General features: G+C 35.9%; 1 pseudogene; it reads left to right on the forward strand.

The window, feature by feature from the left end:
* The first annotated feature begins 2,541 nt into the window (after nucleotides 1-2,541).
* Nucleotides 2,542-3,480, forward strand: LOC127193178 (olfactory receptor 4A16-like; annotated as a pseudogene).
* Nucleotides 3,481-6,000: the final 2,520 nt, after the last annotated feature.

Genomic DNA, 6,000 nt, shown 5'->3' on the forward strand with positions numbered 1-6,000 from the left:
AATTCACACCTCACAATGAAACTATGAGGAACAACAGAGATACCTTTTATTAGTTCAGATGTTTCTAGATGTTAGCCTTCAATTAAACAAGCTGGTGGTATCACCTTTCTTTGGAAAAAGTCATGAAACAGATGCACAGGGAAGTTAATTTATTGGCTGATGAGTACACAGGTGGTGAGTGTACCTGGAGATGTCACAGGCGACTGTAGATCCAGATTTCATGCTATCCATTGCTGGCCTATTCTTTACCTGGAGTCTTTGTACACAATGATTGGAAACCACAGAGTTGCTATTTGGTCACAACAGTCATCACATCCTTGTTATTATTGGCTAGCATTTTTCAGGTAATATCAATTAATTTTTTGTTAGGTTAGAAGATGTAAGAAAGAATACAAAGTCAATGAGAGGAAAAAGTCAGGGCCACACTATCAACAGTGTTGACTGTTAGGAAAAAAAAAAAGGATTCTGATATCATGTAGTCAATCTTTTTATTTCTAATTGTGCAAATTGAAACAAATTTTTAATAAAGCTTATTAGTGACTCAAGCCCATGCCTTTCCACACTGAACTTAAACTTTTCCCTTGCTTATGCTGCTTTTTGAAGTCTTCACATATATATTTTATTTTCAGTATTCTCTTATATGTAATAAACCTTACATATAAAGAAATCCCACGTGTAAAATATGATTTTCTTATATGTAAAAATCATACTAATATCTATTACCTTTCTTTTCAATTTCTATTTTTACCAGTTTCACTACCCCAGGGATTTTCAAAATGAAACATAGTAGCTTCTAGTGTAGCAGTAGTTGTCATAGTAATGAATTTATTTGGTTTAGTTATTTGAACATTTTAAAAAACAAGAACTGTAAATAGAATCCTTTTTTGAATTCAGTATACTAAAAAGGAAATGTGTAGATCTTTAAAAAGCTGACAGGCCAAGGAATGTGAAATAACTGATTCAGGTAACAGTAAGATAATTGTTGTCCCCCCGCCACATGTCCCCCCCCCCCATAGGTTTTCTCTGTGTAGCTGTCCTGGACTTGCTTTGTAGACCAGGCTGGCTTTGAACTCCCAGAGATCTGCTTGCCTCTGCCTCTTGAATGCTGGAGTTACCTCTGTGTGCTGCCACACTGGACATTAATTAGTTTTTATTTTAAATTTTTACATGTATTACATCCTGACCACAGTTTCCCCTTCCTCCACGCCTCCAAGTTTTCTCCCATCCCCTCTCCCCTAGATCCCTTCCTCCTCCATTTTCTTTCAAAAACAAAGCAAACCAACCAACTAAACAAACAAAAATCAAAAAGAGCAGGATTCACAGGGATATAAGTCAAACATGGCATAAAAAAAAAAAAAAAAACTAGGCATAAACACTATATCCATACTGATTGAGGCAGCCCAGTGGGAGGAAAGGCATTTCAAGTAAAGGCAAAACAATTATGGATACCCTTGACTCTCACTGATAGGAGTTCCACGAAAACACCGAGCAACACAACCATATGCAAAGGACCTTATATGCAAAGGACCTAGCTCAGACCCATAGAGGAACCGTGACTGTCATTTTAGTCTCTGTGAACCCATATAAGCCCTACTTGATTCTGTGGGCCTCGTTCTCTCTCATGGTGTCCCTCCATCCCTCTTGCTCTAGAATCTTTCCTCTCCCTCTTCTGTGGGGTTCCTGGGCTTTACTTAGTGTTTCGCAGTGGGTCTTTACATCTGTTTCCTCAGTTTCTGAATGAAGCCCCTTGATGGCTTGAACTAGGCACTGATCTATGAGCACAGTACAATGTCATTAGAAATCATTTCACTGAGTCTATTTTTGTCACTGTGATTGGATCTATCCTGGGTCTCCGGACTGCTCATTCTCCGGCTCCTGGCCATCTACACAGTGTCAGTGGTGTGTGCCTTAACTTGGACCAGGCATTTGCTGGCTACTCTTGCATGCAAGACTTATTGTGGGTTGAAGATTTTGGTTATCCAGTATTTTGAGATTTAATGAGTTAGTCAAAGACTAGGAATCCTTTGAGAGATGAATGATTTACTACCTAATACATATTGTGAGGTAATTACATAAGATATTAATTTTGGTGATATGTACATTTTATATATACATATATTCTATATACCTGTCTATGGAAACAATTCTATCAGTTCAAAGAACTGACTCTCTGTCTACTCACACATATTTGTGGATAGCTGCCATCACTAAGATGTAGGTTTGTTGGAAGCAAGAACTCTTTCTTTGTTTATCGTAGCTGGGTTCTCTGCCAATTTATATGATTTAGAGTCAGAGACATTAAGTACAATGCTTCAGATAAAGCTGTATGAGGAACATGACATGTCTAAGGGAAAGTCTATTACGCTTGTTGATTGAGGGCCCGGATAGATGCTACTGAATGTTTCCTGCTCTTTAGCTAGTATAGAACATGAAGATCAGGATGTGCTTAAAAACAAAATCAATTCACAATCTTTTTCATAATATCATTACAGATACTGTCTTCTTGAGCTTCCCACTGAGAAACAATCCACATTTATTTAAATGGGACAGAGCAACAATGTGACAGAATTTATCCTCCTGGGCCTTACCCAGGATCCAACTGGACAAAAAGCATTGTTCGTTGTGTTTTTACTTACGTACATCATGACAATGGTTGGAAACCTGCTCATTGTAGGGACAGTGATTGCCAGCCCTTCATTGGACTCCCCAGTGTATTTTTTCCTTGCTTATCTGTCATGGATGCTGTTTATTCCACTTCTGCATCACCGAAGCTGATCATGGACTTACTCTCTGACAGAAAGACTATCTCTTTCACAGCTTGTATGGGCCAACTCTTTAATGAGCACTTATTTGGTGGTGCTGAGGTCTTCCTCTTGGTGGTGATGGCCTATGACCGCTACATGGCCATCTGTAAGCCCCTTCATTATTTGACCATCATGAATAGGCAGCTTTGCATCCTTCTATTGGTGATAACCTGGGTGGGTGGGTTTGTACACTCTGTAGTTCAACTAATTTTTGTGTCTAATCTCCCTTTCTGTGGACCCAATGTCATTGACCACTTTATCTGTGACATGTACCCACTATTGAGCCTGGCATGCAGCGACACTTACTTCATTGGTCTTACTGTAGTTGCCAATGGCGGAGCAATCTGTATGACCATTTTTATCCTGATCTCCTACGCATTCATCCTAAACTCTCTCAAAAGCTACAGTCAGGAAGGGAGACGTAAAGCTCTATCTACCTGCGGCTCACACATCACTGTGGTTGTGCTTTTTTTTTGTCCCCTGTATTTTTATTTGTGTTAGACCAGTGTCTAACTTTCCTATTGATAAATCAATAAGTGTGGTTTTTACAGTTATCACTCCTGTGTTGAACCCTTTAATATAAACTCTGAGAAATGCTGAGATGAAAAATGCTATGCAAAAACTCTGGTGTAAAATATTAACTATGGGTAGAACAAGAGTGGGTTCCTCACATTGATCATTGTGTTATAGGTATTAAGTAATAAACAGGCAGTAGATTTTAACAAACAATACTGTTGTCTACTTATTTTCTACTTTGTTGATACCTATATTTTTGTCTAGCATTCTAAAATATATCAAATTATTTTGTTTTATTTTAGGCTGAATCTTACAGAAAATTATGGAAGAATATAAAAATAGTTATACTTAAGTAAAAATATAAAGCTGGGCTGTCATTGAAAAATGGTTAGTTATATTCAATTTATATCAAACTTGAACTTGATATAAATTCATTTGAAAAACTGGTATCAAATAAATAAGAATGATTTCAATGACCTTACCAAACCAGACAGAAAAATGTCCACAAGGCATCAACCCTATAAAAGAACTACAGACAACTGAGTAAAGCTAAGTGTTGACAGAATTCTGTCTGTTGCAGAAATGGAGACTTTTTGCCCAGTGGCTGGTTTGCCACATTTGAAGCCAACTCCATAAGGAGGTTCTTTGAAGCTCATCATCTTCTTTGAGGTCAGCTGGTGTTGTTAGGAATTAACTTGTCTTATTGTCAAAGAATCTTTAGAATAATAAAATCATCTTTAAATGTCATATTCTGTGTGTCTCTGAGGCTTTTGAAGACCTTATTTAACTATTTTACCTTATATATCCATAGAATCATATCTTTCTGTTAGACTTAGGATAAATAATCTTGTGCTAAATCAGACTAGTATTTGACATGACCATGATTTGCATCAATATACAAAATTCTATACCATGACTTATAGATAATCTTCTTTGTGAGTAACATTAAGGCCTAGAGTTAAGGAGTAGGTTCAATCATTTACCTTTTCTTTTATCCTCCCTCTATTGGGCTAGAAGGCTGAAGACGAGGCTCCAATGTTATAGAGAGTGTTGGGTGACTGTTCAGGCAGTAACCTGTCTCAGTCATTTATTTTTTCACTTTGGAAGCTGCCACCCTGCACTACCAGTTCACTGAGACATTTAAGTTTTATTCCTTCTCAATTTTCTGAGGGAGAGTGAAGATCAGATAGTTTAGTTTTACAATCAAGTTTAGTTGGTTAGGGGATTAGATCTTTTTAGATCAAGATAAAGGATTTAAGTAATAGAGATGAGATATGACAGATATTGAATTTCATTCAGGAATTTATACCAAACAAGACAGGAAATATGTTTACTTTAAGTTTGACAAGTACAAATAGCCAAATTCCTATGAATGTAACATTTATATAACTCATGATTGTCACATGGTTCTTCCTGCTGTAGGTAGTTTGTTTTATTCGTGTTTAATAAAATAAATGTATATGTTAAAAATAAAAATTTTGTTTCATACATAAAAAATGCTGAGTGTGGAAGAGGACATTCTCCCTAGGGAAAAGCATAATAACTGGTTGTCCAGTGACAAATGGATAACACATAAAATATACATACAAGTAACATTTTGTGGACTGAGCAGGTTATACTTAGAAATATAGATGTACATACAAATATATCTATGCACAAAATAACAACTAATGAAAAAGAGGCCATGCTTGAAGGAAAGATGGGAGGGATAAATGGGAGGACTTGTGGGGAGGAAAGGGAAAGGAGAAATGTAATTAAGTTACAATCTCAAATATAAAAACAATAAGCAGTTTAAAAAACTAAAAAAAATCAAGAAAAATCATTCACTTTATGAGTGACCTAATTTATATAAAATTCACATAAAATTTCCTAAGTGGGGAGGAAGTAGGAAGAGTTGGAGGAAAAAATATAATCAAAACATATGTCTGTCATGCACACTGAGTCAGAAGGCTGATGAAGATTAACATTATTGAGAGTTTTGTGTGACTGCTCAAGTAGCAAACTGTCTCTGTCATCTTCTCATTTGGGAAGCTGCTAACTTGCACTCCCTGTATACTCAGGTAATCAATTTTATTCCTTCTCAAGTCTCTGATGGGGTTGAAGACCAGATAGTTTAGTTTTAAAATGAATCTTAGTTGTTTAGGGGTTTAGATATTTTTAGGTCTAGATAGATGTTTTAAGCTGATAGAGATGAGATATTATAGCTATTGATTTACATTCAGAACTTTAGACTCACCAAGATAGGAAAGATGTTTTCAAGGCTACCAAATACAAATAGCCAGAAGACTATAAATGTAACTTTCTTATAATGCTTGATTACTTTGTGGTTCTTCTTGCTGTAGGTGGTTTGTTTTATATATGTGTAATAATATAAACGTATATGTAAAAAATAAAAAAAATTAAAAATAGAGAGGTAGAGTTTTCATTCTTTGAGGTTTTCCTAGATGGTGGCAGTAAGCGCATACCATATAAATTGATATACAAATATATAACTAAAAATTAGAGTAGATGCCATGACTTTGGGAGGAGACACAGAAGGGGTTTGAGGGAGGAGAGAGGAGTGGGAATGAAGTAGATACAATGCTTATGTATGAATTTCTCAAAATAAAATAAAAATTCAAAAAAAGAGTGACTTAAAAAACAAGTGCTTATGGTACACGATCAATTTCCAAAAATACAT

Source organism: Acomys russatus, chromosome 8 (genome assembly GCF_903995435.1).
Source record: "Acomys russatus chromosome 8, mAcoRus1.1, whole genome shotgun sequence".
In the NCBI taxonomy this organism is placed as follows: Eukaryota; Metazoa; Chordata; class Mammalia; order Rodentia; family Muridae; genus Acomys; species Acomys russatus.